Source organism: Mobula hypostoma, chromosome 3 (assembly GCF_963921235.1).
Source record: "Mobula hypostoma chromosome 3, sMobHyp1.1, whole genome shotgun sequence".
NCBI classification, from domain to species: domain Eukaryota; kingdom Metazoa; phylum Chordata; class Chondrichthyes; order Myliobatiformes; family Myliobatidae; genus Mobula; species Mobula hypostoma.
In genome coordinates this window covers 41,043,035-41,065,668 of record NC_086099.1, presented here as the reverse complement: position 1 = coordinate 41,065,668, position 22,634 = coordinate 41,043,035, and the positions used below count along the sequence as shown (strand labels likewise).

Here is a 22,634-nt window from a genome sequence, read left to right as displayed (position 1 = left end):
GCTCAGACTCGACAGCTTCTCGGGGCCAACCAAATATGGGGTTTCTTTTTATGTTTGCGAGACCCTGCTGAACATTAAGAACTTAAAGTACTGCAGGTGTTGAAGTGGGTGCACAAAGACTGTGCAGTCAAACAGCGAGTAATGATCTTGGTTGCTTTTCTCACGATCGCAGGACCCTGTTGGACATTGATTATCTGAATTATCTGCTGTTCATCAGCTATAACTGAGCATTTAATACCATCATTCCCACAATTCTGATTGCGAAGTTACAGAACATGGGCCTCTGTACCTCCCTCTGAAGTTGGATCCTTGACTTCCTAACCAGAAGACCACAGTCTGTGTGGATTGGTGATAACATCTCCTCCTTGCTGACGAACAACGCTGGTGCACCTCAGGGGTATGTACTTAGCCCACTGCTTCACTCTCTGTATACACATGACTGTGTGGCTAGGCATAGCTCAAATACCATCTAAATTTGATGATACAATCATTGTTGGTAGAATCTAAAATGGTGACGAGGGGGCGTACAGGAGCGAGATATGCCAACTAGTGGAGTGGTGTCACAGCAACAATCTGGCACTCAACATCAGTAAGACGAAAGAGCTGATTGTGGACTTCAGGAAGGGTAAGATGAGGGAATACATGCCAATCCTCATAGAGAGATCAGAAGTGGAGAGAGTGAACAGTTTCACGTTCCTGGGTGTCAAGATCTCTGAACATCTAACCTGGTCCCAACATATTGATGCAGTTATAAAGAAGGCAAGACAGTGGCTATACATCATTAGGAGTCTGAAGAGATTTGGTATGTCAACAGCTACACTCAAAAACTTCTATAGATGTACCATGGAAAGCATTCTGACAGGCTGCATCACTGTCCGGTATGGGGGTGGGGCACTGCTCAGGACTGGAAGAAGCTGCAGAAGGTTGTAAATTTAGTCAGCTCCATCTTGGGTACTAGCCTACTAAGTCCCCAGGACATTTTCAAAGAGCGGTGTCTAAGAAAGGCAGTGTCCATTATTAAGGACTTCCAGTACCAGTACCTTTTCTCACTGTTACCATCAGGTAGGAGGTACAGAAGCCTGGAGTCACACACTCAGTGATTCAGGAACAGCATCATCCCTCTGCCATCCAATTCCTAAATGGATATTGAACCCTTGAACACTACCTCACTTTTTAATATATATTATTTCTGTTTATTGCACTATTTTTAATCTATTCAATATATATAACCTATAATTGATTTACTTATTTTTCTTTCTTTCTTCTATATTATGTATTGCATTGAAGTGCTGCTGCTAAGTTAACAAATTTCACAATACATGCTGGTGATAATAAATCTGATTCTGATTCTGAATTGCTCCCAGTCCAGTTCACTGCTTTATTGGCGAATGGCAGATGAGGATGGCAAATAAGCTGTGGGTCCTCAGTCATAGCGAGGATTAGGATTCAGACTACCTTGTCACCTGTTTGTGACCATCCTGGTGGCGGGGGGAGGGGGCAAGGGGCAGGTGGGACGTTGGAGTCAGAGCAACCTTAAAGGCTGATTTATACTTGTGCATACTTGTGTGTTGGTGTATCTGCGTCGCTCTGCAATTCACCGCCAAAACACTAGTTGGTGGTGGGGTTTCTGTGCCGCTGTGTTGAGTTTCTTCATGCTGAAACTCAACACGAAGAAACTCAAACTTCAAACAATGGCGACTGAAACTGAAGGAGGGTGAATTTTCTGTATGTACAGTGTGGTTTCACAACAGAATCTGAAAGTTTGAGCCAAAATTGGTTTGTTGAAAAAAATTGGCATGTACATGCATGTGCCCGTCACGCATTCGCACGTACACGCAGGTCACACATGCGCACACACCTGCACACGCAAGTCTTCATGCTCATGGTAGCCTTTCTCAGGGTAAACACAAGTTTAAAGCGAGCGTCTTTTTTGTAAAAGTGACAATCCTCTTTCAGTTTACGAAAGTAGATACTAATGTAGGTCTTTCGTAAAAGCAAAATGTCGTAAAGAGAACGTTCGGAAAGCGGGGTCACCTGCTACTCAGAGACTGGCAATCACCATTCAAGTTTTAGCTTCAGGTGGAAGTCAACAGACTGTAGCAGCTAGCTACAAGCTGGGGTCAAGCACAGGGTCCTCCTTAATTTTGGAGGTCTGTAAAGCTTTATGGAAAGCATTGCAGCCAGAATTCCTTCCCTGCCCTTCAGTTGCCCAATGGGAAGCTATTGCAGCGTAGGAGGAAATGCGATGCTACCAGGTGGACCAATCACAGTTGTTTCGGTCTGCGTTGCCGCGACGCATAGTTACATTTTGGGAGAGGTGCGCATTAGGCTACGGCATAGGGTTTGCATAGAGTACAGCATAGGGTACGTGGCTACGCCGTACCTATGGCATACATTTCACGCACAAGTACAAATCAGCCTTAAGTATTTGTTCAGTGAGGGTCAAGCTGTGTCAACTGCAGACTACTGCAGCATTCATGGACTTGGGGATTTGGAGTTTTTTTTCCTGTGACTATTTTACTGTAATCGTACATGCTAACATGCCTTGTACTGTGTATGACTGTTAGTACTGCATTTGGCATCTTGCCGCTGCAGTAATGCTATTTTGTTTGGCTGAATTCATGGGTATTCATGCACAGATCAATGACAATTAAACTTGAACAATGTTCCTAAATGTAGGTTGATTTCATTCAAGGCTACAAGCAGAGGAAAGAAAGTTTTGAAAACTGAAGAAGAAACATCATAGAAGAGCCAGAAGAAATTACAGGGATAATGATGAGAAAAACCACAAAGAACTGTGATAATCATAATTAGGATCCAAATGTTCAGTCAAGAAACCAAATGCTATATTGGTCACAGAGGTAAAAGATGTTTGTGCATAGTTTAAGGGATAAAGTTAGGATATCAACTGATTTGAATGTAGCCAGAAAATCTTGGGTGTCTTTTGAGGTAAGAGACAAAAAAAAATTAAAACATTAAATCTGAAGTTAAGCAGATACGAATAACAACTTCAGAGATTAGTCTGAGTGTCTTTATGATGTGTAGTAGGTTTCACTCAGTCTTGAAAAGGATTATGAGATTGGGAGCATTAAAATTTAGCTTTGAACAGCAGCTAGAATTGATAAGATTGCTGAATGAAGTATGGAGTTTAAGATAAGATTAGCTTTTTGTCACATGTACATTGAAGCATACAGTGATATGTGTCATTGACATCAAATCAAATCTGTGAGGATTGTGCTGGGCAGCCTGCAAGAATTGTAATGCTTCCAGCACCGACGTAGTATGCACACAACTCACTAACCCTAACCATATGTCTTTGGAATGTGGGAGGAAACTGGAGCACCCAGAGGAAATTCACACTGTCACAAAGAGAACATGCAACTCCTTACAGATAGCAGTGGAAATCAACCCCTGATCTTAAACGATAAAGGGTTCTGCTAACTGCCCGAGCTAAAAATGATTATTGTAATAATTCACTGAAAATTGTGTTATGTGTATTCATGAATGTGAGAAGTAGTCTGATATTGCAGAGACTTGGCGTGACTGGAAAAAGTTTCTTTGGGATATTATCCATGTCCATAGAAAACTATCAATGCTGTTGGGAATCTTGGTTCGAAATGGTGAGGTTATCCAGTAGTAGACGGTGGATATTAATGAGTCATAGCATTGCTGATTATTTATTTATTTAGAATGGTTAAAGACTGTAACGGTACAACAGGTCTGCAGCCTAATTGCACCCATGTGACCAATTAACACATGGGGAAAAAAAACCAGAGCACCTAGAGAAAACACATTCAGTCACAGGAAGAACCTACAAACTCCTTGCATGCAGTGGGGGAAATGAACCCCAGTCACCGGTGTTATAATAGCATTATGCTAATATCTACAGTGCTTGGCCATCCAAAACAAAGTGAAATCTTGAAGGAATGGCACACAGGCACAGTAGAAGTGCATTTTGCCTCACTGATCATTTTGGAGAATGGAAAGTGAAAGGCAGCTCTAAACAAGCTTAGCCAGTACTTGATGGAATGTGCTGGAATATTCGGCTGCTCAGGTTGTACACTTCGGGAAAATGTTTCAAATTGGTGATTTTCAGATTTCCAACATCTACAGTTTTTTTTTGCTTTTTAAATATCAACAATCTACTTGTTGAGATGTAGTCTTTTATGCTCATTTATACCTACTTGTGTTGATATTTCACAAGATGTTGATTTGACTAACCAAGAGAGTAATCGTTTTCTTTTCACACTGAATTCTTTGGTGTTATTTTGTCATTCAAGGAGGAAAAAAAATCCTGAGTTACGATCAGGAAAAATAAAACAATTCAGGACTGATTGTTGGGTGGAAATATAGTATGTGTAAAAATTAAAGCCTCCTTTGCAGACTTGTGCTAAAACCCTTTAATGGCATTTTGTTCTTTGTAAAGTTGATAGCCATTTAAAAATAAACATCCTGATTTTTGAGTCTTGCCAAACTATTCTTTGTGTGCTGAATAGCCAATAATTCAGAGTTAACAATTAATTGAAGATTACCTTCTGTTGTTCAGTGGATCAATAAAATCTCTATGCACAAACTCTTCTCAGGCTTCCAGCCAGGTCCAGGTGTCAATTTTAACAGATGTTTCAATGACAAACTCTGCCATCTTCATCGGATATAATGCCTAGGCATGTCTAGTCCGATGGTATATTTTTGTACTCTGCCCCAGTTATCCGTCCCTGCTGATTGGTTAGTCCTCAGCCAATCAGGTTTCTGTTATCCCACCTTGTTTTAAATCGTATTGCAGTTCTTACTTGGAGTGAGTCCTTCGCCTTTGATTCTTTTTCTCTAGTCTTATTTCAGTGGCTTGAGTACTAACCAATCGGGGATGGACAACGGGATTTGAGTGTGTATATATACCACCGGATAGATGTGCCTTGGCATCATCCTTGATGTTCTTCGAAACGTCGGTTAAAATCGACACCTGAACCCAGCTGGAAGCCCATTAAGAGTTTATATATCATTTACGCCAGGAAAGCAGTCTATCCTTTTTCAATAAAATCTCCAAGCAGTCCTCAGTTCAGTGTAATTGGAAATGCTTTCAACTTTCCACAAATCAAAGAGAAAACAGCATGGTTTCTGCTACTTTGCAGCTTCCAAGAAATTCAATTCTCAATCAAATGTGCTAACATACTTGGATAAAAGAAAATACAAGACTAGGTTTGTATGTTACCAGGTATTTCACCAGTGTTCCTGTAGTGATATTGATGCAAGGCATTTTCTATAAAATTGCAAAAAAAAAACACAAAATTGCCTGTAGCACCCCTGATTCTGGTGTTTATTTATACACGAGAAACAGATGTCGCATCTAATTTTGTTTGGGCTTATGATTAAGTGAGGCTTCCAAATATGAGACCTTAATGATGAGGCTCATGCTAACATTGAAATTGGATGTTCACTGCATGACCTCATTATATCTTGCCAATAATGTTTGATCCAGGCTGCTAATTTTGGTCCCAAAATGAAAGAATAGTGATGATTTATCATGTACTGTCCGTGCCTATATAAAAAGGTGCATGCCTGCCATAGCTATCATAGTTGGGAAAATACTTTTTAATCTTTTATATCTTAGGACAGGATATCATAATGTGCATTTGCTTTGAAAATGTGATAGGTACAGGCTGTGATGGTCCAGCTGAAATGGTCTCTGGTTCTCTTCTTTCCTGTACACTCCCCCCCCCCCCCCAGCACTCCCCACAAAAACTCAATACAGTTTTGTCTTTTGTATAGTATACTATTCTGAAATGATCTTTTACTGACCATTAGCCTGATTGTTTGAGGATTTCTGTGTGGGAGAATGTTCCACTGTTTTGAAAGGGAAATAAATGGTCTGCTTTTAATGTTAACTTGCATAGAGTAACTTATTTGGTGGCATCTGTACTAAGTGAAAACTGAACAAAAATATTTTCATAATTTATTATAATGAAAAGCAAGTGGATCTTAAAGTTCCACTAATAGCTCAGAAATGTATATTTTTCATCGCACTTTAAAGTCAGTGATGTATTGAATGTTTTCCTCTGCTGATATGCTATACAGAATGGGAGAAAAAAAGGAGTTTGATGTCAAATATGTCTGTGGCTTATTTCCCAATGTTGTGTACCTGTTCTGCAACCACGTACCTGCTTAGCATGTCATTAAATTATACCACTGTCTTATTTAAATTAGCTACTTGTGCTTTTTTTTCCTCCTCGGTAGTGATTGACAGGGTTTTTGTTTTTAAGGAGTAATTTCAAACTCATCTAGTGCTGCAGCATATGCACCACCCTAGAAGATGTGGTGATTAGCCATTGTCTTAACTATGTTTGTACCTTCATAGATGTAGTTCTACAAGCTCTCTTAAATTATAATTGTCATGTTGTAACTTTGTCCCACTAAAAATTCAGAGTAAAATTGAATGAAGTTTGAGAATCATAGGCTTGCTAAAATGTATGCAAGTGTCCATCATGTTGTTTTGAAATTTGTATAGAATCTTTCTTTGATGCTTAATGATATGCTGATGAAGGGTTGTAGATCTCAAACAGTGACCTTTTCTCTTTCCACAGATGCTGAGTCTGAACTGCTGAGTTCTTGTATCATTGTCTCTCTTTGTTACAGATTTTCATGATCTGTAGCTTTTTCTTTCACATTTGGATTATTCTTGTATTTTGCATATCTACTTTAAGATCTACATTGCTTATTTGCTTTTGTATATTTTCATTGAACTTCGAAGTGGTTTCATCTTTAATTAAACTCTAAAGTGATTTTCATCTTTAATTAATAGGTTAACAGCTCCTTGAGATGATTCACTGAAAACACCACTTAAATGAAAGTGGAGTTTGAAATTAAACTTGGGTCTTCTCAAGATTTCTAAAATCAGGAAATGAATAAACTGTATAGAAACATGAAAGACTGCAGATATTGGAATTTAGAGCAGGAAACAAAATCTAGAGAAATTTAGTGGGTTTAGAGAGGCAAATAGACAGTTGACCTTTCAGGTCAAGATTCTTCTGTTAGAGTAATTTTTGGGTTTACGTCAGCCACCAGTCTTCTGTTCCTTGACTCAGAGAGTGGTTGGTGCGTGGAATGCACTGCCTGAGTCAGTGGTGGAGGCAGATACACTAGTGAAGTCTAAGAGACTACTAGACAGGTATATGGAGGAATTTAAGGTGGGGGCTTATATGAGAGGCAGGGTTTGAGGGTCAGCACAACATTGTGGGCTGAAGGGCCTGTACTGTGCTGTACTATTCTATGTTCTATGTTTTGACAATGCATTTCCTAAAAGCTGTGAATACCAGAATACCAGTCCAGACGCTGCTGGTGAGAAGGTGTGAGGTTTGCATGCAGTTTCAAAGGCAGCATTATCTATACTTTGTAAATATGGATTGTCCTTCATGTTAAGCACGTAAGATACAAATAAATGTATTGTGGATTCAGTTTGGAACAAGGGATTCCTGAATACCAGTCCTGATGCTGTTGGCACCGGTGGTATGGATGTAATCGGGAGGTGTGAAGTTTGTATGTAACTTCAAAAGAAAGCATTGTCTATACTTTGTAGATATGGAATTTTTGTGTGTGTGTGTGTGTGTGTGTGTGTGTGTGTGTGTGTCTCACAAATGAATATTGAGACCCAGGTTGGGCAGCAGACCTTTCCACCAAAAGCATCTCCATATGCTGTCTGCTGCTGTACCTTGTTTCGTCGAATAAAGAAGCTGTTTTGTATCTACCAGTAACACACTCTCCGGCAATTTCATTCACGCAACAACACCTTCATCTGAATTGGGGGAGGAGTTGGAAAGATTGTTCTTCATCATTGTTAAAGCTAAGAAATCGACTAAAAACATCACTAAAAATACAGATTCTGAAGTAAATTGTGCTAAATTTTTGCTGCAACCAGTGAAGGGCAAGTAGTGGTGAAGAGAGCTTGGGGGACGGGTTGAGATGGTGTATTGCAGAATTGTTGGAGGTGGAGTTTTGAAGCCTATGCAGCTGGCCCAGGAGCGAGGTTGAATCGCTCTGAGTGCCGAAAGGAGAAGTCGGGGCCCGGGCAGAGAAGTTCTGATGCTCTTTCAACTGGCCTTGGAGGTTGGATTGCTCTGGGCGCTGAGTTGATTTGAAGAGCTTGAGAGCGGCTATGGAATCTGGGCCTGTAGTGAGTCGCTGGGTGGCTTGGTCTAGTCCTGGAGCCTTTTGCAGCAGCAATGCCTGGGTCCTTGTGCGAGGTACAATACACTGCTTAGACAATTTAAACGCCTGTCGAGATTGGGGGCGAGAGCCAATTTCATTCGTTCTGTGATCTTCACTCCTCTCTCCAGGGTGCGGAGCCTTTTGCTGTTATGTTTATCGGTCAATTTAAACGCTGGCCCAGATAGATTGAAAAAACAGGGCATCAGTCGGGACGAGAGACAATTTCACTTGTCTCCACGATGGTCATTTCAATGGCACTGAGACTTTGAAGGCTGCCCCAGCTGCTGTGCTCCATGTCCGTTAATATGATGATCTGATGAGCGAGACTTTGGGCCTACTCTTGGCTGCTTTGGGGTTCGGACCACAGAACTCCTTTTTGGTTCGGAATGCTGTTGTTTGCTTCAGTTGTTTCCATGATTTATTTTTTTTTCCACTTTCTCTTGTGCATCAAGTGTTGGTCTTTTATTTTTATTCTTTGTTCCTTAATTGGGTTCTTCCAAGTTTCTTGCTTTACGGCTACCTGTGAACAAGGAAATCTCAGGGTTGTATAATTTATACATTGTTTAATGACAAACATACTTGAATCTTCAGTCATTGCGTGCCATGTCATATGATGTGGGTGATCATCTATGAACATGATTGTCCTTGGCAAATTCTATAGAAGTAGTTTGCCATTGTAACCTTCTGGGTAGTGCCCTTACATGCAGGGTGACCTAACTGTTATCGATATTCTTCCAAGATTGTCTGTGTGGCATCAGTGGTCGCATAACCAGGACATGTGAAATTTACCAGCTGACCATCCACCATCTGCTCCCATGGCTTCACGTGAACCTGATCAGGCGGATGGAGGGAGGGGATAGCTAAGCAGGTGCTACACATTGCCCAGGGATGACTTACCTCTATCCCATATTCTCACATGATTTCTATTCCAAAAGGTGCCACCCCATTGTCTCACGTTTATCCACTTGGTTAGCGTTATTCCCTTTGTTGATTGTCAGATGGATCAGGCAAAGGGTCTTTGACTTGAAATATCAGCTCCTTTTTACTTTTCTCAGATGCTACCCAACTTATTGCATACTTCCAGCACATTCTGATTTTATTTCATGCTGTTTGTCTGATGCTTGGTTTTAGATGAGCTGAAATTAACGCTAGGGTCTTCCACGCAATGTACATTTCATGATCTTTCCATTTCAGACGTTTATCTTTGCCTGCTTTCAAAGTAAATTTATTATCAAAGTACATATATGTCACCTTGTATGACCTTGAGATTCATTTTCTTGTGGGTATACTCAGTAAATCCAGTAACCATAACGCAATCAATGGAAGATCATGCCCAACATTGTGGGCAACAAGTGTGCAAAAGATAACAATCTGCGTAAATACAAAAGAAAAAAAATAAACAACTTTGCAATAAATATTGAGTACATGAGATTATGTAGTTGTTGAAAGTGAGTTCATAGGTTGTGGGAACAGTTCAGTGATGGAGCATAGGAAGCTGAGTGGTTATCCCCTCTGTTTCAAGACCCTGGTGGTAATAACTGTTCCTGAACCTGTTGGTGAAAGTCTTGAAGCTGCTATACCACCTTCCTGATTGCAGCAGTGAGAAGAGATCATGACCTGCGTGGTGGGGGTCCCCCGCTGATGGATGCTGCTTTCCTGTGACAATACTCCATGTACGTGTGCTCAGTGGTGAGGATAGCTCTAGCCATGATAGACTGGGGTGTATCCACTACTTTACATAAGATTTTCCGTTCAAGCGCTTTAGTGTTTCCATACCAGCCAGTGATGCACTCCACTACACACCTATAGAAGTTTGACAGAGTTTTACATATCGTACCAAATCTTTACAAACTTGTAAGTAAGTCGAGGCTTTCTTCGTAATTGCATTTATGGACCAGGACAGATCCTCTGAAGTGCTAACACTGAGGAATTTAAAGTTGCTAACTGACTCCACCTCTGAGGACTGGCTCAGGGGCCTACGGTTTCCTCCTCCTGAAGTTAGTAATTAGCTTTGTATCTCTTTCCACTGAAACCTGCAAGACGTTCAATTGGTAAGAAATTCTACTAGTTGACTTCCTTCCCCTTCAGATGACAGTTTCTGCAAATCTTCATTCTTTAACCGTTGTTGTGAGCAAACCCTGCTCATCAGCATCTATATTTTCTCTGGCTTACATTTGCTTTCAGTCCCTCAGTTGTTGCTTCTTACCTATGTAGCATTGCCTTTTTTCTTAACTCCAGTGTGTCCTCTCTATATCTGATGTGCTTCACAATTATTCAACATTTCAAAAAAAAGCACATAGAATTGCCTTTCACTTGTATGCCAAACATTTCACCTCTCAATTATCTTTCTTTTGCCAGTTTTCTTGTCTTATCAGTATTGGATGGGCTGTAATTTTCACTAGAGCCCTTCCTGTGCCTATAATGCTGCATCTTAGATTATTTAATTCTACTTCACTAGAAGTTTGTGGTCTTGGAATCTGCAGGCTACCCTTTGGCCCTAACTTCCAGTGAATACTACTCCAGCCCTTGTGATTCTGTTCAGGCACTTGGTCTCCACAGTTGGAATTTCCCATAAATCCATGAGGCTTTTCTTTTAAGCCACCGACCTAAAATTCACCTTTTTCCTTTTCTGTCACCCTCTAACACCCCAACCACCATCTCACCAGCTCACCAGTGCCAGTAGTTCTCATGTACTCCTCGTCTCTCTCTTTGAAAGCTAGATGCTTATTGCAGAATGCTTTTGTTTTTAGATTTATCCTGTTTTTCATTAACTTACCCCTTTTTTTTTCTAATTTGTGCTTAAGAATGTTAATTTACCCATCAGGAAAAGGCAGGACCGATAACAAAACTTGAGTTTTAAAATAAAAACAGAAAATGCCAGAAGTGCCCAGAATCAGGCTTGTATGTTGTAAATTTTTTGTTTTGCTGCAGCAGTACTGTGCAAAGGCATAAAATTACTACAGTTCGCAAAACTAAATAATGCAAAAGAACAGTTAATAAGTAATGATCATGAAGTGTTTAGAAATATGAATGACGTAGGAGAAGATGTTCCTGAATTGTTGAATGTGGGCCTTCAGGCTGCTGTACCACCTCCCTAATAGTACTAATAGAGGGCATGTTCTGGATTGTGAGGGTCTTTAATGATGAATGCCATCTTCTTGAAGTATTGCCCCTTGAAAATATCCTTGATGGTGGGCAGGGTTGTGTCCTTGATAGAGCTAATTGAGTCTACAACTTTCTGCAGCCCTTGCGATCCTGTGTGTTGGAACTTCCATACCAGTCTGCGATGCAACCAGTCAGAGTGCTCTCTACCCTACATCTATTGACATTTGCAAGGCTCTTTGTTGACGCACCAGATCTTCTCAAATTCTCAACAAAGTGGAACAGCTGGCATTCCTTCCTTGTGATTGCTTCAATATGTTGGGCCCAGGACAAATCCTCTGAGATGCTGACATCCAGGAACCTGAAGCTGATCACCCTTTTCACTGTTGACCTCTCAATGAGGACTGATGCCTATTATTCTGACTTTCCCCTTCCTTAAGTTCACAGTCAATTCTTTGGTCTTGTTGATGTTGAGAGTGAGATTATTGTTGCTAAGCCACTGAACAAGCTGGTCTATCTCAATCCTATATGCAGCCTTGTTGTCTTCTAAGATATTAGCAATGGTAGGGTCATGTGCAAATGTATTTATAAATGACATTTGAGCTGTACTTAACCCAACAGTCATGTGGGGAGAGAGAGAATAGGGTGGTGGGCTGAGCACACAACATTGAGGTGTGTTTTTTTTGGTTGTCTGCAAGGAGATGGTGATATCAATAATCTATACTGACTGTGGTCTCCAAATGAAGAGATTTGGGATCTAGTTACAGAAGAAATAGAGGCCAGGTTTAGATGCTTGGCGAGTCAAAGAGTATCAGTGAAGAAAGAAACTGAGTTAATGCCAGGCTATTAATTTCTGAATCATCCATGAACACTATCTCATTGTTTTTTTACACTATTTATTTATTTTGTAATTTAGAGATTTTTGACCGCACTATACTGCTGTCACAAAGCAACAGATTCCTTGTCTGTTAGTGATTACAAATCTGATTCTGATGCTTTATGGAGCTAAGGGAAAAGTTAGAAATCCTGTTTTAAGTCACGGAGAAGGGAGTAGGATGAGGGAACAAAGGGAATGTTAATGATATGATGGTGAGGAGACCACAAGAGTTACACGTAATGTGGCTAAGAGATGGTGATTACGTCTTACTGATCGCAGCTGAACCAACTATCTGGAGGCGAAGCACTAAGAAAAGTTAATGAGGGTGGCAAAGAGAAGAAACACAATGCTGGAACTATAAGATATAAAACTACGATATAAAACATCAGATTTGATATAAATCTGAAATGAAAATACTGAAAATTGCCAACATTTGAGGAGAAGAAAACAGTTAATATTATTCCTTCAGCATCTATCAGAAATGGCTTGTTCTGATACAATCTAGAAAGGCTGGTTATCTGAAATCGTTGAATTCATTGTTAATTCCTGAGGACTTTAGTTTTCTTGGATAGACGATGCCATTCTTCATTCCTCTGATCTTGCATTGTTCCCCTTTTTTCCGATTCCCTTGTAAAACTTGTATCTGCTAGATTGTGGCAATCATTATTAACAGATTAATCTTGATTGTTCTGCCACCAAGTGGATGAAAAGATTCTTATTGTTAAGTTGGTGATGTACAAGCTGGCAGAATAAATTATTGTACTAACAGGGCTTCTATCTTTACTAATTTCTCTTCTTAAGCTGCTTACTTTAGAGTTCATATTGGAGATCTGTGTAAATTTTGACAGTTCCTAATAATTGTAATTTTAAGACCTGAATTTATGTTCCCACATATTATTTATATATAAAGGAGATAAGTAAGCCACAGTGTTTACACACTTCCAAATTAAGTTTCTAACAAATTGAAAGTGTGTATTCCTAATACATGTAAGACATGAATGTGGTAATATTGCAAATCATTTAACTGAATAAAACATAACAGAAACTGGTGAAGTGTACAAGTATACAAATTTGTAAATAAAATGCTGTTGTTAAAAAAACAATGCAATAATTAACCACATGCTGTAATAAATTACAAGATCATAGAGTTAAAGATAGCAATAAGTAAATGATGTGTTGAATATGTGGTTAGTAATTTTTCAGCTGTACAGCAGATTCGTCGTTAATAGCTGAGTACAATAGGATTGTGAGTTACTTCTGACTAGACTGTGCTAGCTGCTGTTGTGTTGCCTTTTTTGTCCAACTAGGTTTGCATATTAAACAAAAGCCTGCTGTGTCGTCTCTGGCAGACCGGCTGTGAAACATCTGTAAGGGCCGTCACAGTTCATATTTTGTCTGACTTGTCTTGCAGAATTTAGGATATGAATTTGTTCTTGATGTAAACGTAGTAAATAAGTCCTAAAGCATAAGGTTTCAATTTTTTTTTTGCAACCCTTACTTTATAGTCCAATGCACCAAGCACTACTCTCATGAAATAAGTGTTGGATAATTTGTTTAAATGCATACCAGACTATTAGGACAATCCTTTATTAAATGGTAAATTGATAGAATTTATTTTCGCATGGTAGTTGAAAATCTTGTTCTCATTACCTTCCTCCATGTAAGTAAAAATAGTTGCATCTCAATTTCTGGCTTAGCAGGGTGTTTTTAATCAGTATGGCTATGGCAGATGTTCTTGGATAGTCTTAGTGATTTTGGTGTTTGATAGTCTTGTGGAATTTTCTTAATAAACAAAGATTTTTAACCCATTTTTTTCAGTCAGAAAATGGTGTTTAGTGAAATTCCACCAGGTCAGCCACCTGACTTGATGGAGTTTTCACTACAGGTGGCAAGGACAGCTGTTCAACGCAGGCAGAGATCTATTTAGCACATGAATATCAGACACACATAATATCATTGCCATTAAACTGCTCATTATTCTTTCAATAATATGTGTATCTTGAAGAGAAGAGGTGGTCTGTTGGATATTTTCACTGTCCAACACCAATATACTTGCTCAATATAGATGGCCTTGATCATTGGCAAAAGGGCCAGATATTTATAACGCAAAATAGCAAAGAACTCACTTTTTGCTTAAGTGGGTGAATTTAAAAGCACCAATAGATTTCTTCCTCCAGCAACTGACTGGCCCAAGTAAAAATGGGGCCCAATTTTATTTCAAAATTACATGTACCTTCTCTAATTCAGTAATGAAAACATTATATCTTGGATGTAAAATGAAATCCTCTTGATTATTTAATGCTGGGATTGAGAGGACCTGTTTACTCTGTCTCAAAAATTTAGTGAAGATACTATTTTCTGTCACTTGGTATTAAAATACAATTGCAGTTGTCCATTTGTAGGAGCACCATGGTAATGTAGCAGTTAGTACAACGTTGTTACAGCGCTCAGGGCATCAGCACTGGGAATTCAGTTCCAGCATCCTCTGTAAGGAGTTTGTATGTTCTCTCTGTGAACATATGGGGTTCCACCAGGTGCTCTGGTTTCCTCCCACAGTCCACAGACATACTAGTTAGGAGGTTAATTGATCATTGTAAATTGTCCTGTGATTAGGCTACAGTTAAACCAGGAGGTTGATGGTTGATGTGGCTTGGTGGGCCAGAAGGGCCTGTTCTGCACTGTACCTCTAAAATTAAAAACAACTACAGCAGAACTGAAAGCTGACATTTGATAGCTTTTTTTACAAGCATGTGATTGGTACTTGTTTCAAATATGACTTGAACTGTTTTTTTAAAAAAAACTGCCCTTATATATTGCTTTTGCATGACATTATACAACTTCATGTACATTTGAATTATTGGATAATTCAGTGTCATGTGTTTTAATTATAAGTAGATCAGGGCACTACTTGGATTTTTTTGTATTTCTGCAAGGCTTTGGTGAGACCATATCTGGGGTACTACATAGTTTTAAGGAGGGACAGTACAGAAAATGTATAGCAGCTTGATTCCTGCAATGATTTATAAGAAAAGATTTATGTTCCCACATTTGGACATCTGTCGGCTTGGACACCAAGGAAGCTCTGTTCTTTAATACTTCCTTGGCCCCTACTGTTCATAGTGTATGTATTATCCTTTTTCCAAAATATACTTTTTCTTATCATGACTACATTCCACCTGCTATTACTTCATCCAATTTATCAACTGATCAATATCATTTTGTAACCTAATTATATCCTTGTTCATTTTTATCATCAGCAAACTCACTAGTTTCCCCTACATTCCTATCCAAATTATTACTGACAAATAAGAGTCCTAGCACTAGTTCTTGTGTCTAGCCCTTGTCATAATCACAAAGGCATTCATGTACCAACATCCCCTATCTCTTATTATCAACCCAGCTTTGCATCCAAGGAATAACGTGGCCTGCAACCATATTCTTACTGAAGTTCATGTAAATATTACAGCCTTTGAAATGTTTTATGTTTTAAAAAGCTGATCAAATTAGTCCCACGGTTTCATGCCTGAATCTATTCTGACTGTACCCTGGTCAACTTCTGCCTGTTCAAGTGTACATTGATCCTTTCCCTTAGCTTTTTTTGAATAACTTGCTACTGTCATCATATTTGTAGCTTTCTAATGCCCTTTTCATTTTAATTTCTTGCTACTTGTGTTGTAAACAAGCTCAGTGCTTCTGTGCCTTTATCCTACTTATTTATGTAAATTAAAATGTGGAGACTCCAGGATCAATCTTATTGAGTATTGCTGAATTAAAGATTAAAAAAAACTCATTTAGATTTATTTTTTCTTTTCATTAGTCAATGTTACCCACACCAAAATATTATGTCCTATAACTTTTAGTTTGTGATTTGCTTTATCAAGCGCCATTTAGAAATGTGCCATCTATAAACCTGCTGATGATACAACCATTGTTGGCAGAATCTCAGATGGAGGCAAAAGGGCGTACAGGAGCGAGATATACCAGCTTGTTCAGTGGTGTCGCAGCAACAACCTTCACTCAATGTCAGTAAGACCAAAGAGCTAATTTTGGACTTCAAGATGAGGGAACATGAACCAATCCTCAGAGGGATCAGAAGTGGAGAGAGTGAGCAATTTCAAGTTACCATGTTAAGATCTCGGAGGATCTAACCTGGTCCCAACATATCGATATCGGCTATAAAGAAGACAAGACAGTGACTATATTTCATTAGGAGTTTGAGGAAATTTGGTTTGTCACCTGAATCACTCAAACTTCTACAGTTGTACCATGGAGGGCATTCTGACAAGCTGCATCACTGTCTGGTATGGAGGGGCTACTGCACAGGATCGAAAGAAGCTACAGAAAGTTGTAAAATTACTCAACTCCATTTTGGGTACTAGCCTCCATAGTATCCAAGACATCTTCAAGAAGCAGTGCCTCAGAAAGGCAGCATCCATAGTTAAGGACCCCCATCCCTGGGAATTGCCCTCTTCCCATTGTTAACTTCAGGAAGGAGGTACAGAAGCCTGAAGGCACACTCAGCAATTCAGGAATAGCTCCTTCCCTCTGCCATCTAATTCCTAAATGTTTATTCAGCCTATGAGTACTACCTCCCTTCTATTATTTGTTTTGGCAATGTTTTTAATTTCACTATTTAATATGCATATACTTTAACTGATTTCGGAATCAGGTTTATTATCACTGGCATGTGATGTGAAATTTGTTAACGTAGCAGCAGCAGTCCAATGCAATACATAATCTAGCAGAGAGCAAAAAATAAAATAATATATAAACAAGTAAATCAATTATGTATATTGAATAGATTTTTTAAAGAACATGCAAAAAACAGAAATACTGTGTATTTAAAACAAAAGGGTGAGTAGTGTCCAAAGAGTCAATGTCCATTTAGGAATCGGGTGGCAGAGGGGAAGAAGCTGTTCCTGAATAACTGAGTGTGTGCCTTCAGGCTTCTGTATCTCCTACCTGATGGTAACAGTAAGAAAAGGGCATGCTCTGGATGCTGGTGGTCCTTAATAATGGATGCTACCTTTCTGAGACACCCACCCTGAAGATGTCCTGGGTACTTTGTAGGCTAGTGCCCAAGGTGGAGCTGACTAGATTTACAACCTTTTTCAGCTTCTTTTGGTCCTGTGCAGTAGCCCCTCCGTACCAGATAGTGATGCAGCCTATCAGAATGCTCTGCACGGTACAACTATAGAAGTTGTTGAGTGTATTTGTTGACATGCCAAATCTCTTCAAACTCCTAATAAAGTATAGTCGCTGTCTTGCCTTCTTTATAACTACATTGATATGTTGGGGCCAGGTTAGATCCTCAGAGATCTTGACACCCAGGAACTTGAAGCTGCTCACTCTCTCCACTTCTGATCCCTCAGTGAGGATTGGTATGTGTTCCTTCATTTTGCCCTTCCTGAAGTCCACAATCAGTTCTTTTGTCTTACTGACATTGAGTGCCAGGTTGCTGCTGTGGCACCACTCCACTAGTTAAACATGGAAACATAGAAAATAGGTGCAGGAGTAGGCCATTCGGCCCTTCGAGCCTGCACCGCCATTCAGTATGATCATGGCTGATCATCCAACTCAGAACCCTGCACCAGCCTTCCCTCCATACCCCCTGATCCCTTTAGCCACAAGGGCCATATCTAACTCCCTCTTAAATATAGCCAGTGAACTGGCCTCAACTGTTTCCTGTGGCAGGGAATTCCACAGATTCACCACTCTGTGTGAAGAAGTTTTTCCTAATCTCGGTCCTAAAAGGCTTCCCCTTTATCCTCAAACTGTGACCCCTCGTTCTGGACTTCCCCAACATCGGGAACAATCTTCCTGCATCTAGCCTGTCCAATCCCTTTAGGATTTTATACATTTCAATCAGATCCTCCCTCAATCTTCTAAATTCCAACAAGTATAAGCCCAGTTCATCCAGTCTTTCATCAGATGAAAGTCCTGCCATCCCAGAAATCAATCTGGTGAACCTTCTTTGTACTCCCTCTATGGCAAGGATGTCTTTCCTCAGATTAGGGGACCAAAACTGCACACAATACTCCAGGTGTGGTCTCACCAAGGCCTTGTACAACTGCAGTAGTACCTCCCTGCTCCTGTACTTGAATCCTCTTGCTATAAATGCCAACATACCATTCGCCTTTTTCACTGCCTGCTGTACCTGTGTGCCCACTTTCAATGACTAGTGTATAATGACACCCAGGTCTCATTGCACCTCCCCTTTTCCTAATCGGCCACCATTCAGATAATAATCTGTTTTCCTGTTTTTGCCACCAAAGTGGATAACTTCACATTTATCCACATTAAATTGCATCTGCCATGAATTTGCCCACTCACCTAACCTGTCCAAGTCACCCTGCATCCTCATAGCATCCTCCTCACAGCTAACACTGCCGCCCAGCTTCGTGTCATCTGCAAACTTGGAGATGCTGCATTTAATTCCCTCATCCAAGTCATTAATATATATTGTAAACAACTGGGGTCCCAGCACTGAGCCTTGCGGTACCCCACTAGTCACTGCCTGCCATTCTGAAAAGGTCCTGTTTATTCCCACTCTTTGCTTCCTGTCTGCCAACCAACTCTCTATCCACATCAATACCTTACCCCCAATACCATGTGCTTCAAGTTTGCACACTAATCTCCTGTGTGGGACCTTGTTAAAAGCCTTTTGAAAATCCAAATATACCACATCCACTGGTTCTCCCCTATCCACTCTACTAGTGACATCCTCAAAAAATTCTATGAGATTCGTCAGACATGATTTTCCTTTCACAAATCCATGCTGACTTTGTCCGATGATATCACCGCTTGCCAAATGTGCTGTTATCACATCTTTGATAACTGACTCCAGCAGTTTCCCCACTACCGATGTTAGGCTAACCGGTCTATAATTCCCTGGTTTCTCTCTCCCTCCTTTTTTTAAAAAGTGGGGTTACATTAACCACCCTCCAATCCTCAGGAACTAGTCCAGAATCTGAAGAGTTTTGAAAAATTATCACTAATGCATCCACTATTTCTTGGGCTACTTCCTTAAGCACTCTGGGATGCAGACCATCTGGCCGTAGTTGGCATATCTCACTCCTGTACACCCTCTCATCACCACCTGAGATTCTACCAACAATGGTTGTATCGTCAACAAATTTATACAAACGTTTGTAGAAGGTGGTTGAGCTATGCTAGCCACACAGTCATGTGTATATAGAGAGCAGAGCAGTGGGCTAAGCACACACCCCTGAACTGCACCAGTGTTAAGTGTCAGCGAGGAGGATATGTTAACACAAATCCGCACAGATTGTGGTCTTCCGGTTAGGAAGTTGAGGATCCAATTGCAGAGGGAGGTACAGAGGCCCAGGTTCTGTAACTTCTCAATCAAAATTGTACGAATGATGGTATTGAATGCTGAGCTATTGTTGATGAACAGCATCCTGACGTAGGTGTTTGCGTTGTCCAGGTGGTCTAAAGTGATGTGGAGGGGTGTTGAGATTGCATCTGCCGTTGACCTATTGTTTTTTTTTAAATATTTTATTTAATCTTTAAAGAAGAAATATAAGGACTCAATTAATACATATTGAAAAAAATTAATTCAAATACCTTAATAAGTCCAAGAGGGAAAAAAGAACACCTATCCCACCAACACCATCTCCCTGCATTTAGAAAAAAGGAGGGAGAAAAAAAAACGTAAGACAGAGGAAAGAAAGGAGAGAAGGAAAAAGAAGAGTAGGCATCTATATATACCAAGCTTTGGGCATTGGTCCTGCAATAAAGAATACATATTAGAAATAAATTTAGTTGTATTCCCCTTTCGAATTAGAATCTCCATGTCTGAGCACCTTGGTAGGGCCAGTGATGGACCCAAACAGTCCCTCAAGAAAGATCGTAATTGGAGATAGCAGAAGAATGTGTTATTAGATAAATTATATTTATTTTTAAGTCCTTCAAAAGACATAAATTGCTTCTGCTGATTATAACAATCTTCATTGTGCCTGATACCGTGTTGATACCAGGTGACTAGAAATTTATTACCCAGAGTGATGGGTATTAATCTGTTCTGAGATAGAGGCGTCTTTGAGGATATTCCTTTCTTTAGGCCCATAAATTGTTTAATTTTTTCCCAGATATAAATTACATGTCTCAGTAGAGGATTGTTTGTTTTCATTTTAATTAATTTGGGGTCCCATTTATATACAAATTCTTCTGCCATCTCTTCTCTTACCATATGTAAGCCAGTTGTAACCCAAGAAGGAATAGTTGTCTCATCAAAAAAAGAAGCAATAAAATGTGCTTGTGCAGCTAAATAATATTTTTTAAAATCTGGTAATTTTAACCCTCCCAATTTATAGTCCCACGTCAATTTTTCCATGGAGAAACTAGATATTTTACCTGACCATAAAAATAGACGAATATATCCATTGAGAATCTTTAAAAAAATTATTGGATAATGGGATAGGTAAAAACTGAAAAAAAATACTGAAGTCTTAGCATTATCTTCATTTTTATACAGATTACCCTGCCCATCAGTGTGATGGGAAGGTTTATGCACTACGTAGGTCCTCCTCGACATTCCACAGCAAGGGGAGATAATTGTTTATAAAGGTCTTCCAAATTACGATTAAACTTAATCCCCAGATATTTCATGTTGACCTTAACCCATCTAAACTGAGTGCCATATTGATACTGGGCATAGTCTCCTCTACCTAAAGGTAAAATTTCACTTTTATTCCAATTTATTTTATATCCCGAGACTATACCATAACTGTCCAGCAAGGCCCTAAGTCTTACCAAAGAGCCGGCCGGGTCAGCCAAATATACTAAAATGTCATCATCAAATAAATTAATTTTATATTCTTCCTGGGCCACTTTAAACCCCTTTATGTCTGGATCCCTCGCCTCAGCCAATGGCTCTATTGCCAGAGCAAACAGAGCTGGAGATAGTGGGTAACTTTGTCTACTAGATCTATGTAGAGAGAAAACTGATGAGATCCACCCGTTCGTAATTATTTTGGCCTTAGACTGATGGTAAAGTGCTCTTATCCAATTTATGAATATTTGGCCTAGACCAAATTTTTCCATTGTTTTAAATAAAAATCCCATTCCAGTCTATCAAAGGCCTTTTCAGCATCTAAAGCCACTGCAACAGTCAGGTCCACCTTCATCCTAGCTAAATGTAATATAGTCAATAGTCTGCCAATATTATCAGATAATTGTCTATTTTTAATAATTCCTATTTGATCGGATTTAATCAATTTTGGCAGATAACGAGCTAACCTATTAGCGAATGCCTTTACTATAATTTTATAGTCCGCATTTAAAAGTGAGATAGGCCTATAAGATGCTGGTTTTAGCGGATCCTTATCCTTCTAAAGAATTAACGTTATAATTGCTGTTGAAAAGGATTCCAGTAGAGTATGGGTCTCCTCAGCCTGAGTCACAACCCTCATAAAAAGGGGCATTAATTAATCCTTAAATTCTCTATAAAATTCAGGGATGAAACCATCATCTCCTGGCGATTTATTAGTCTGTAATACGCCTAAGGCTCTTTCAGTTTCATCCCTAGAAAAAGGGGCATTCAATTCTTCCTGATCTTGTTGACTCAATTTGGGAAGTTGTAAAGCAGGATCTCCCAGTGGCCACACATTTTAATTCCACATCCCATTCCCATTCTGACATGTCTATCCACGGCCTCCTCTACTGTAAAGATGAAGCCACACTCAGGTTGGAGGAACAACACCTTATATTCCGTCTGGGTAGCCTCCAACCTGATGGCATGAACATCGACTTCTCTAACTTCCGCTAGGCCCCACCTCCCCCTCGTACCCCAGCTGTTACTCCTTTTTATGCACACATTCTTTCTCTCACTCTCCTTTTTCTCCCTCTGTCCCTCTGAATATACCTCTTGCCCATCCTCTGGGTCACCCCCCCCCCATCTTTCTCCCTAGGCCTCCTGTCCCATGATCCTCTCGTATCCCCTTTTGCCTATCACCTGTCCAGCTCTCGGCTCTATCCCTCCCCCTCCTGTCTTCTCCTATCATTTTGGATCTCCCCCTCCCCCTCCAACTTTCAAATCCCTTACTCACTCTTCCTTCAGTTAGTCCTGACGAAGGGTCTCGGCCTGAAACGTCGACTGCACCTCTTCCTACAGATGCTGCCTGGCCTGCTGCGTTCACCAGCAACTTTGATGTGTGTTGCTTGAATTTCCAGCATCTGCAGAATTCCTGTTGTTTTTGTAAAAGTATCATTTATTTCTTTTGGCTTATATGAAATCTTACCTTCCCCTGTTTGAGCAACATACATCAAAGTTGCTGGTGAACGCAGCAGGCCAAGCAGCATCTATAGGAAGAGGCGCAGTCGACGTTTCAGGCCAAGACCCTTCGTCAGGGTCTCGGCCTGAAACGTCGACTGCGCCTCTTCCTATAGATGCTGCTTGGCCTGCTGCGTTCACCAGCAACTTTGATGTATGTTG

The 22,634-nt window shown here is 40.0% G+C and overlaps 1 protein-coding gene across 6 annotated transcripts in view; it reads left to right on the top strand.

Annotated features, from left to right (window-relative positions):
• LOC134343948 (ADP-ribosylation factor-like protein 15) overlaps window positions 1-22,634 on the top strand; it is a 278,874-nt gene that overhangs the window by 149,743 nt on the left and 106,497 nt on the right. The window contains exons 6-7 of one of the 6 annotated variants that reach the window (XR_010017347.1): window positions 173-397; window positions 2,680-2,861. The exons of 4 other annotated variants lie outside the window; for them this stretch is intronic. The gene's annotated coding sequence lies outside the window, so the exon portion shown is untranslated. Of the gene's footprint in view, window positions 1-172; window positions 681-2,679; window positions 2,862-22,634 lie in introns of those variants that run through there. One more of the 6 variants, XM_063042916.1, reaches the window with a different exon arrangement.